The 11751-nt window shown below is 59.1% G+C and overlaps 2 protein-coding genes across 5 annotated transcripts in view; both read right to left on the reverse strand.

The window, feature by feature from the left end:
* The window catches only part of CSNK1G2 (casein kinase 1 gamma 2), a 42048-nt gene extending 32685 nt beyond the window's left edge, over window positions 1-9363 (reverse strand). For both annotated transcript variants that reach the window (XM_064637008.1, XM_064637007.1), the window contains exon 1: window positions 9214-9363. The gene's annotated coding sequence lies outside the window, so the exon portion shown is untranslated. The remainder of the gene's footprint in view (window positions 1-9213) is intronic.
* Window positions 1-11751, reverse strand: part of LOC135403322 (nuclear receptor ROR-beta-like) — a 121938-nt gene that overhangs the window by 68087 nt on the left and 42100 nt on the right. The window lies entirely within an intron of this gene.

An 11751-nucleotide genomic window follows, 5' to 3' on the forward strand; every position in this document is an offset into this window, starting at 1 on the left:
ACTGGGGCAAATTCCTAAGGCCTGGACAAGCACCCCAGTCTGCTGGGGTGGGATAAGCTTCAGAGCAGAGGGACCAGAGACCTCCATCCCGTTCCTGGTCATGCCACAAGCTGTTCAGAATCCTTTCACTGCTCCATCCCTCACGTAGAGGATCAGCCTCACAACCCTCTATTAAGCACTGGAACAGCTTTGTGGATTAAGGACTCTGGTTTGTCACCAGTCTCTCCACAGCAGAAAGGCACGTTCCAGAGATTGTTTCTCATCCTCCCTCATCCCCTCACCTGTGTGCATTTTTTTGCATGGGATGAGGAAGCCAGGACTGAAACAGGAACACCACAGGACTGGGCACAGCTGCAAAGGTGGTGCTGTGGAGTGGGAAAGGAAACTTCCAAGGGGTTCACCCAAAAGACTCTCTCTCAAACAGGCAGATCCTCTCAGACCACACTGGTTCCTCTCCTTCCCTTCCCTGCTTCTCTGGGTCCCACACAAAGGGCTTAATTTGTAGAGTCAGAGGGATCATCCCAGTGAAGGACCATGCAGGATACACCCCCCAAGGAGGACCCATTTCATCTTGCTGCTATTAATACCTGGAACATTACTTTGCATGAACAAACTGTCCTTTCTCCCTCATTTCTGGGCTCTCACTTCCCTGATTTGTCCCAGAAACCCCAGCCAACACACGTTCACCCTTGTCTAGTACATACTTCCATCCAAAACCCAAACCCTCTCCTTTTTTTTGAGTTAATTACTCATGTTTCTAGTTCACACCACCTCTTCCAGCCCCCGCAGACAGGACACAGCTCCCCTGGCTCCCTCGTTCATTAAGCAGCCAATTTGTGGGCCCAAACCCACCAACACTCATCAGGGAAAGGGGCCAAGGCTTCCCACAGCTGCCCAGTGCTGCTGGGTGCCCACCCACGGCCAGCCCTGTACGTGGGTGCTCAGAGGGACTGAGCTTCTCTGCAGCCTTTCCAACTGGGAACACATCCAGAGGGGCCCAGGGAGGTGGGGAGTCCCCATCCCTGGAGGTGTTTAAGGAAGATCTGGACGTGGCACTCAGTGCTCTGGGCCGGGTGACAAGGTGGGCATTGGCCACAGGTTGGACTCCATGATCCTGGAGGTCTTTTCCAACCCAAATGGTTCTGTGGTTCTGCAGACACTGCCAGACCTCTGGGTTGGGTGGACATGACCCAGTTACCCCCACACCACAGAGGGCACCAGGTGCCCACTGAACATGCAAATGGAGAAGTCAGTCTGCCATCGTCCTGTGCCACCTCTGCTGCCCCCTGAACTCCAGCATCCCACCAGCCCCCAAGCTAGGTGGGGCTTGGACTTTGCTTCCCCAGCACCAAAGAGCCAGAGGGACTTGGCTCTCCCTGGCACAGCCTCGGGCTGGGCCCAAGGGCTGCCTGCAAGCCTGTGCTACACTGGCACAAGGAAGAGCTCAGCCTTTCAGAGCTGGGCCTAACTCTGCCCACAGGAGCCCAGGCACAGCCTTCCCCCTGCAAACAGCTGCGTGCCTTTGGTTTTGCTTCAAGAGGAAACATGTTCTCTCTGTCTCCAGGCATTAAACAGCCAAGCATGGCCAAAAGCATCCAATCAACAGCACAGAGCACAACAAGTCAGGGCAGAGGGTTACCATGGAGCTGAGGAAGCCCTGACTTCCCATGCAGACCCAGAACTGCTAACCTGCCCTGCCTGCAGAGAGGGGCTGCCTGCCCTGCCAGAGGAGCGGGGAAGAGGCTCGGGCTCCTCTCCCTCACCGTGTTCTCACACACCACAGCCATATCCTGACCTCAGTTTTGACACACACCACCAGCATCCCAGCACAACAGCCCCATTCAGCTGCTCTCCCAGAAACGTGGGACAAGCTCAACACTGCCCAGCAGCAGCAAACACCCCAACAGGCTTTTCCAGGATGCTGTTTGGGGCACACTGAGAGAAGGATCACACAGCAAGGTGAAGGACTGCACTGAAAGGTGAGAGGGGCAGGAGAAGCCACGAGCACCTTATCAGGCAGGTCCAGGGAATGGGAAATCCTGCCATTAGCAGGATCCACTGCAGAGGATTTCACAGCTAATGAAACCCTGGCCACCACAGACCACAGTGAAAGCAAAAGCAGCAGAGCATTTCTTTCCTGATAAGCTGCTTTTATCGGGAAGTTCAGCCCAGCTGCCCACCCCGGCCCCAGCCAGAGAGCAGCTCCAACCCTATGCCTTTAAATCCCCTTGGCAGCGCCGGCCCGGGGCTGTGGGAGCAGACACACCCAGTGCTCCAGCGCCGGAGCACACAAACATTTCCTCCCGGCCGCTCCTGCGCCGCGGCTCAGCCAGAGCCACCTCGGACCTGCCCGGGCCCTGCCGGAGGGAGCACAGGCTGTTCCACACCGACCTGCACCTACAGAGACTTCAGCTGCTTTCCTGAACCCCTCTGCTTCCCTGCCAGCACTGGACATTCTTCCCTCAAACTTCCTCCTTAAGGCAAATATTTGGAGTCTAACAGGCATTCCTCATGGCAGGCACAAGTTAAATATTGGCCCTAAAACAACAGCAAGTGCCTTTCAGTGATTCTGGCTGGAGGAGCACAGCTCTGGACTTTGATTTCTGGCTCTGAACAAAAATAGGAGCAGATCACCGAGTGTTACACTCTTCTCCCTGGAGAAGTCAGATTTGAGGCCCTGCAAGTCCCCTGCCAGGAGCACAGCCAGGGTGGGAACTGTCCCCTGCCTGTGCTCTCTCACACCCCGGGTGTCTGCTGTCACCCAGCCAAGCTGCTGCAGAGCATCCTCTGCACTGTGCACAGGATTAGTCTGAGTCTGGTTTCCAGGTCTGTGATTATACATCCCCAGAGAGACACCAGAGAAGACCTGCTGGGAACCTCTGGGTGCCATCCAGGGCATCTGCTCGCCTGGTCCTCCCTGCCTCTGGCTGCACCCCCACCGCTCCCAAAGGTGCCCAGCTCTCCACCCAGCCATGCCCAGCAAACCTCTCCTCAGTGCAGAAGAGCTCCAGGCTGTTCCTGCTCTGCAGGCAGCCCAGCTCCCACAGGACAGGCTGGCTCTGGTAAGAAAACATCCCAGCAAGGCAGGAGCCCGGGCAGTCAGGGAGGTGTCAGCAAGTAAAGGGAGAGGGAAGGGTGAGGAGGGAAAAGAAACCTGCAGTGAGGTCAGGACACTTGAAGCATGGCAGCACACGGGCTCTGGGATGCCGTGGGCATTTCCCACATGGATCAGGGGAGCAGAGCTGATGTCATGGCTCTGCAGCCAAAGCCCTGCAGAGCTGGGCTCACCTCACCTTGGAGCAGCCCTGCCATGCCCCATCACTGCTGACCAGAGCCTGAGCAGAGAGGCTGCTCTGTCCCCTCCCACTGAAGGCAAGCCCTGCCAAAATCACCCTCAAACAGTCTGCTCCAACACGAGGGGTCTGCCCACAGCTTCTCTGTAAAACACTCAACAGTTACCCTGAGAGGTTACTGCAGCAGGGCCCGGGTGTGCCCCAACAGCAACCTGCACACCAGCTCAGACTCACAGGGCTCCTTCTGTCCAGCCAAATTCAGCATGGGGGGTTGTTAATGAGCTCCCCTTTCACCCTCCTGAAGGTGATGCCTGTGAGCAGCACCTCGCTGGGCTCTCCCCGCTCTGAGCAGCAGGCCTGGGAGGCAGGAGAGGGACTGAGAGCTGCTCCCTGGCAACATCCCTTGCTGTCATGTGAGATGGAGCCCTGATGGTCTGCTGTGCCGGAATTCCACTCTCCACGTCCTTCCCGAGACACCCACCATGCCACTTCAGGCTGGGGAATCTGCTGGGGGCTCTGAGACCCTCTCAGTGAGACCCCCCCGAGAGGGCAGACACCCCTATGGGTTTAAAATCGGCTGCGAGTTACCCTGGAGGAAACCTTAAAGCTCTGAGCACTTCCTATTCCCTCCCCAGCCAGCAAAGCCCATGGAGCAACAAGCTCCAGCAAGTTTGAGCAGGAATTCCCAAGGCTGGAGGCAGAGACGGGTCTGTACCTGTGAGCAGCAGCAGCTCCGGTGCCTCCTCCTGCAGCACGGTGACCCCGCACCCCAGAGCCCACTGCTGCTCCTCAGCTCCAGCTTCCTGCACCTCTGCACCCACAGGCCTCTCCTCAATAATCCCTGGATTTGGGAAGAATGAAAGCTAGACTTGGCCTGAACCCGGCACGGCCTCTGGGATGAGAGGAATGGCTCTGTGGGTGGGGGGATTCCAGGAGAGCCTCGGCCTGCCCCTCGCCCACACGGCACAGAAGGTGCTGGAAAGCACCATCCCCTCCCGCATCCAGCCGGGGGAACCAGGCACAGACTGTAAACTCCATCGCTGCCAACAGTCCCTGCTAAAAAAAGGAAAAGAGAGAGGCATTCTTGCTTTGTTGTTTGTACCTCGGTGCTGCCTCAAAAGCAGCGATTTTTTTACCTGGAAACATTGGGCAGTGACAGAGCCTGCAAGGATGGAGCTTCTGTAGCACAATCCCAGCTCTGTTCTGGTTTAAACTGGATTTCCACTGACCTTTCCAAGCCCGTCATTCAGCCCCCACGCCCAGGGAACAGCCCCTCTTAGCAAGACTTTCCAGCCCCCAGCCTGGGAAGGGGAATGAACCCCCCGAGACTCGGCCGTGCTCCCAGGGAGCCCCAGGTCCCTCCCAGCACCAATCCTGCTGCTCGGCCGCTCAGCTGCAGGGCTGCAAAGCTCTAACAGAGGAAAGCTTCACAAAATCCAAGTTCAAGACCAACCTTAACCCCTGTTTATTAACTTAAGAACATCCCTCTCAGGCTGACAAAGCCCAGGCATCACCTGCCAACTGTCTCATTCACCAGGGGGAAAGCAAAGGCCAGGCCTGCCTCATTAAAAACCATTACATAACATTAAATAACAAAGGGCTACAGGACATTCTTTGCTTGGTGGACACGTAAGAATGAATGACTCAAAAATTAACGCTTCTTTCCTCCAGACTCTCAGTGTCTCCAACACCCCGGGGAGCCCAAGGAGCACCTTATTTCCAAGGCAACAGTGTCTTGGCTCATCCCAAATCCCGCTCTCACATCCAACTTATTGCCACAGACACTAAACAAGACACAAGCACTTCCCAGCTCTCCCTCAGAGCACTGTTCCCACCAGACAGCAGTGGATGTGTCTCTGATCCCTCAGCCTGTGGCCCAGGGAACCCTTCCCCAGCCTAAGAGGAGCTCTGCTGGACAGGACTCCAGGCTCCCCTCACATCACCAGCTCAGCTCCTTGGCACATGAGGTTATGAGAGGACTTGGTTTCACTGACACTTGGTTTCAAGACACTAAGACCTGCATTTCCTCCGAGTGAGGATGTTTCCTCAGCAGGGGAGGCACATGCCAGCAGAGCACCACCTGGAAATGCCACTGCTACCAACCTCCCAGCAGGAGACAGGCTCCATGGGCACCGGGACATCTTCCTGGACACAGGGCAAACTCCTGCCCCTCCTCTCTGGAACCAGAGGAGCCAGTTTAAAGTGTTTATAGAACTAACTGAACTCCTCTACTCCAAACTCTGGGAGTGGATAAAACCATGGACCTCTTGCTCCATGTAGCACTTTAGAACACCCCGTTTGAGCTCACCTAGAGAGCCATTTCCTGAACCACACAGGGCTCCTCGGCTCCGAGCACAGAGAGAGGAAGCAGAGAGACAGCCTGTGGTTTTACACCCCCTGCATCACCCGGGGCTGGGGGGCCTGGGAGCTGGGGGGTCACAGCTCTGAGCAGTGTGGGTCCAGGGCAGCCCCATGTGTCACCCCAGCACCTGACAGTGTGGGACAGACAAGGCAGGGCTGTGCTGGAACACCTCAGCTCCATGCACGGAATCACACGTGGTTTGGGTTGGAAGGGATCTTAGAGCTCATCTCATCCCACCCCCTGGAAGGGCAGGGACACCTTCCACTAGCCCTTTGATCCAACCTGGCCTTGGACACTTCCAGGGATCCAGGGGCAGCCACAGCTGCTCTGGGCAACCTGTGCCAGGGCCTCCCCACCCTCACAGGGAACAATTTGTCCCTCACATATAACCCAAACCTATTCTCTTTCAGTTTGAAGCCATTCCCCCTTGTCCTGTCACCACAGTTCCTGATGCCCTGGCTGCTGTTTTAAGGCCAGTTATTAGGAATAATGCACCAACCTAACAGGCAAGGGAGGGGCTGCCCACAGGAAGGGCTGCAGGGCTACAGCCTGGGCAGGGATTTAGAAAAACTCCCCAGGAGATGGAGGGCAGCTGGTGTGAATTAGGGAGCCTGATGCTCCACACTCAGCTGCCCCCGAGGAAAGTCACCTTTACACCTTCCTCACACCAAAGCTGCTGCTTCTCTACAGCAACAGACCTGCCAGCAGGATGCAGAAACAGCCACTCTGGTGAAACCCCAAACTATTCCCAGGCACGCAGCTCTGCCGGCAGGAAGGTGAGTTGTTCTCCAGTGGAATCCCAGAGCTGCTGGGACCTGCTCTCCCTCCTTCCCCTTCCCAGCTCACAGGGCACAGCCAAACCCAGGCAGGGCCGAGGAAGGAGGCTCAGCTTCACAGCTTCTCACTGCGCCCACGACGAGCCACGTCTGCCCAGGCAGAGCCCAATTACAGGGCTGTGGGCAGAGCTGCTCCCACAAGCTCTGAGCACAAAGTCGTGGCAAGCACACCAAGGAGGCTCCTGAGCTGGCACCCGGGCCTGGCCCCGCTCAGCAGCACCACGAGGGAGGAGGGTCTGACTCCCTGAACTGCAGCTGGAAGCCACGGGAGCAGCACAGGGCAAACCAGGCCACCGTGTGCTGGCCCCAAACCCCACGGCCCTGCTGAGGGCGGGGAGGGTCTCCTGCACACCCCACAGCAGCCTCTCAGGGGCTGCTGCTCTCCCGAGGCTCCGTCACCCCTCCCACCGAGCCTTCACTGCCTGTAGAGCTGCAGTTCCTGTCTGAAAGCAGAGATAAACAGCTTCCTACCCACACTGGCTCACACAGGGACTGGGCCTGGTAGCAGTGCTGGGCACACACCTGGAGGGACCAGCCACAGCACAGGAGTGCTGCTCCAGCACAGCTCATCCCAGCTCCTCAGAGCTAGGAAAACCCTGGGAGACGGGGGAGTGGGCAGGGGGAGACAGCAGCTCCGGAGCACAATCAGTCCAGCAAAGATGTTTATTGGCAGCTGCTCTCAGACACGGTCTCTTCCAGCCCAGTGGGGCTGGAGGGGGAAAAAATACCGATTGTCCATGAGCACAACCCTCATGTCACTGCCATTGATCCGCTGAGTCACTCCCGTATTAACAGTTTTGACAACACCCGGAGCTGCTCAGGAGCTCGGACACGGAATACAAAACAAGGCCCACCGGGAGAGCAGTGCCCAGGAGCCTGCCCAGCTGCCAGGGCCAACTTCCTCCTCCTCCTCCTCTCAGGAGCTGCACCAAGAGCACCCAGCACACACCTCGCTGCAAGGGCAGGGCACACAGATCCATCCAGAGGGCCTGGAGAGGCTGCTGGACACAAAGTGTCCCCTGCAAACCACCACCAACTGCCCCCCGGGTGTGCGGGCACAGGAGCAAAGCAGGGAGGCAAAGGAACCACACAGGTGATTTTTAAGGGAGTTATAAGTGATTTATAAGGCCTCACAGATCTGTCAGCCAACAGGGAGGAGATCAAACCCCCAGGCAGAGGCATGGGAGGCCAGTCACCCTTACAGCCCCCCAAACTTCATGTCCCCACAAACCTGGGCACACTGGGGTCAGACCGGTCTGCACCACAGGCCCACGACCCTCCCAGCGCCCCAGGGAGCGACAGAACACTGCCCAAACAACGTTCCTATCTGCACAGCACCAAATTAAAACAAAACCAACAAATCTTTGGCAAGTTCCTCCCAGCAGCCAAGCCTATCCCGCCACGGCGAGGGCTCCCCATGGAGGCCTCCTGCCCTAATTTGCAGCAATTCTTTGTCAGACCACTGGCAAACACCAAACGTTTGCTCCAATCTGTTACATAAGGCCCAATTTTTAAGCCCCTGTCGTGGCCATGGGGAGATGGGGGCACTCTGTGCGTGTGGCAGCCTGGCAGGTGAACTTCCACACTGCTCTGGTTGCACTTCCACATCTGCAACCACTTGTTGTGCAGAGGGAAAACGAATGGATTTGGTTAACGAGGCGACTTCCAAAGGTTTTACACACCTTTCCACCCGTGTCCTGGTTACCTCGAACTGTCTGGAAAGGACTGATGTGGCAACTCCAAAGAGGTTTGTCAAACTTTGGTTTTTAACTTCCAAAATGCACCAAGCACGGCAAGTCCTCAGAGCACAAAAGAAAAGGCACCTTCCTGACCATCCCCACAGCTTCCCGTTGTTCGCTCCCCGGGATCCAAGGCTCGGATCCCCGGCTCAGCTCCCTCCTGCCAGCCAGGGACAGGAGCCGCGGGGCCTCCCCGGCAGAGCTGCTGCTCCTCTGCAACCCTCAGGAGCGGCCCGGATCAGCTCCTGTCTGCTGGGGGCAGGAGGGGGGAGGGCACTTTTTCCTGTTTCTCACATTCATCCTCACCCGCTTCGCTGAAGAAAACAAAATAAAAATAAATAAAAAAAATCCGTTTTAAACACCACGTTCGGCACAGGCCCTTTCCCCCCCAAAATAAACACTTCCCAAACCCCTCTGGTGAGAGAGAGGAAAAGCCACATACAAAGGAGCCAACATCCTGCAGGCCGGGGCAGGGTGCGGGCCGGGGGGGACGATCCGACCGCATCCCCAGCGCCCCCCCGGGCCTCGGGGGGATCCTGGGGGCCTGAGCCCCTCCCTGGGGGGCTGAGCCCCTTCCTGAGGGCCTGAACCCCTCCCTGCGGGCCACCGAACAGGCACGGCCGGGAGGGCACGGGGCGAGGCGGCCCCGGGCCCTCAGCCCCCGGCCCGGAACCCGCCGATCCCCGGCCCCAGAACCCCCCACGCTCGGTCCCGCCGAACCTCACACCCCCCCCGCGACCCCCGGGCCCATCTCAACCCCCTCCTCACCTTCACCACCCCCGAGCCCTCCGTGCCAAGCCGGGGCACCTCCTCAGTGCCCACCGCCCCCTCAGCGCCCACCGCCCCTTCTCTCCCCGCGCCCCCACCGCCCCCGCCCGCGGCGCCGCCCGGCGCGGCCCGTCCCTCCCGGCTCTGCCGGGCCGTGTCGAGCGGCGTCCCCCGTCCCTCCCGGTCCCTCCCCGGCGGCGCCCTCACGGCGTTACCTCGGCGGGTCCCTCAGCGCCGGGCGGCGGCGCCGCTGCCCCGCGGCCGCTCCCCCATGGCGGCGGCGCCCCCGGCCCGGCCCCGCTCTCAGCGCCTCAGCCTCCCCTGCGCCGGCCGCTGCGCCAACGGCGTAAAGTGAGCGCTGCGTTAACGGCGTAAAGTGAGCGCTGCGTTAACGGCGTAAAGTCCGCGCTGCGTTAACGGCGTAAAGTGACCGCTGCGTTAACGGCGTAAAGTGACCGCTGCGTTAACGGCGTAAAGGCTGCGCCAACGGCGTAAAGTGACCGCTGTGCCAATGGCGTAAAGTGAGCGCTGAGTTAACGGCGTAAAGGCTGCGCCAACGGCGTAGAGCCCGCGCCGCGCTAACGGCGTAAAGGCCCCGCTAACGGCGTAAAGGCCGCGCTGACGGCGTAGACCCGCGCTGCGCTAACGGCGTACGGGCCGCGCGGGGCGCTGGCGGAGCCCTGCGCCGCTGGCGTACCCGCCGTTGTGAATGCGGCCCGCGGGGCGGGGGGGCCCGCGGCGCAGGCGCAGGGCGCGTTCGGGAATCGCGGCGGGCGCCGCGCGGGCTTTGCGGCGGTGGCGCTTTACGGCGGCGGCTCCTCCTCGACGTTAACGCCGCGGCGCTGTCGGGACACGCGGCGCTGTCGCGACAGGGACCCCGCGGTACCGCTGCACCACAGGGGTCAGGCTGCGCTGGAGGGACCCACATAGGGCACAGCACACTTCGGGATGTGGCCCCAGCGTGGGTTGTCGCGACTGGGATGGCGATAGGGCGCCGTGCTCCCGGCGGGGCGCAGGGCTGCGGCGAGGGACAGCGGGAGGGTTGGGGCGCAGCGGCCCGGCTGTAGGGACAGGCCTGTGTGGCCAGCAGAGCACAGGGGTGTAGCCCTCATTTGGGGGTACAGCCTCTGTTCTGGGGTACAGCCCCTGTGCGGGGGTACAGCCCATTTTTGGGGTACAGTCCCCATTTTGGGGGTACAGCCCCTTTCTAGGGTGTAGCCCCTGTGCAGGGGTACAACCCCATTTTGAGGTACAGCCCATTTTTGGGGGTACAGCCCCACTCTGTGACACAGCCCCCATTTTAGGGCACAGCCCCCACACACATCCAGCCCCACTGTGGACCCTCTGGGGCAGCCTGTGGGGAGGGAGACTGAGGCTGGGGGTCCCACAGAGGGGCTGCAGCCCTGTACCCCATCCCATGGGGGCAGAGGGAGGTCAGGGGCTGGGATTTTATAGGGACTGACACCTTTTTGAGAACATCAGCCCAGGCAAAGCCTCTCCAAGGGAGACAGAGCTCCAGGATTGTGGGATGTGCTGGAACAGGAGCTGGGCAGGGATACAGCCCTTGCTGCCACCTCCTAAAACCTTTCACCTTCTTTGTTTTTGGAATTATTCTGACCCATCATTTGGCCATAAAAATTCTCTCCCTGCACTCCCTTGGCAAAAGAAGGCACAGCCAGACGTTTTTTTTCCTTCTCTTCCCTGTTTGAGGCTTTCAGGGTAATGCTGGAGGGCAAAGGCTCCCCTGCACAACCCCCCTGCTCTCTCTCATCTTCTTTGTGGCACGGGGCAGATTCACCCCGAAAACATTTCCTGGCAATGGGCTGACTTTGTGTGGGTTTGGGACAGAATCAGATCTTCAGCATCAGCATCACCCCAAGGACCCATTTCCAGCTGCTCGAGTGGATTCTCTCTCCAGGGAGAGAAACCTTCCTGGGAAATTCTCTCCCCCCGACATTTGGCTGAAGGGTTTTTCCCTGTAGGTGTTTGCTTCTACAAAAGAATCAGGAGAGTTCTGAGCTACTCCGAAGGTGAATTCCAGCTGCTCCCTGTGCCTGAATTCCAGCTGCTCCCTGTGCCGTGGTAGCGCTCAGGAGGCTGGGGAGGGGCTGGGACCCACGTCCTGCCCCCAGAGAGAGAAAATCACCCCTGAAGCACCGAGGGCAGAGCCGCCCTCCCCTCCCCCCTTTGCACCATCCCCCACCCCGCGATTTCAGCACTTTGAGAACTCACAATTGTTCAGGCGTTTGCCTGGAGAATTTAACCATCCTCTGGAGCAGGAGGGGGGGGGAAAGAAAGGAGTTCTGGCTTTATTTCAAGGCAAATCTGCAGCGGTGAACACACTGGGTGCTAGAGGTGTGCAGAGACACAACAGCTCATGCTGTGGGACCAGGGAGTGAGGAAAGCCAGGGAAGTTGCGTCAGGAAAACATCCAGCTCCAAACCCTGCCCTTCTGCAGGCACAGGACAATTGGGGCTCATTCCCAAGCAGACAACAACACAAAGGAGCCACTGTGACTGCACGGGAGGACGAGCTGCTCCAGGGCAGGTGGGTGACACCTTCCCAGGGCAGGACATCAGGGCCTGGGAGGCTGCAGAGGGACAGAAACACAGCAAGAACCAGACAAAGGAAAAGCCAGGCCCTGGCAGCATCCCTCACACCCTGATCCTGGGGATCCTGAGCCTTTTGGGAGCTCCTTGGGGCGGGGGGGGTTGAGCTTGGCTGCACAACACCCCCGTTCCCACCTTCCTGGC

The sequence above is a fragment of the Pseudopipra pipra genome, chromosome 27, assembly GCF_036250125.1.
Source record: "Pseudopipra pipra isolate bDixPip1 chromosome 27, bDixPip1.hap1, whole genome shotgun sequence".
NCBI lineage: Eukaryota > Metazoa > Chordata > Aves > Passeriformes > Pipridae > Pseudopipra > Pseudopipra pipra.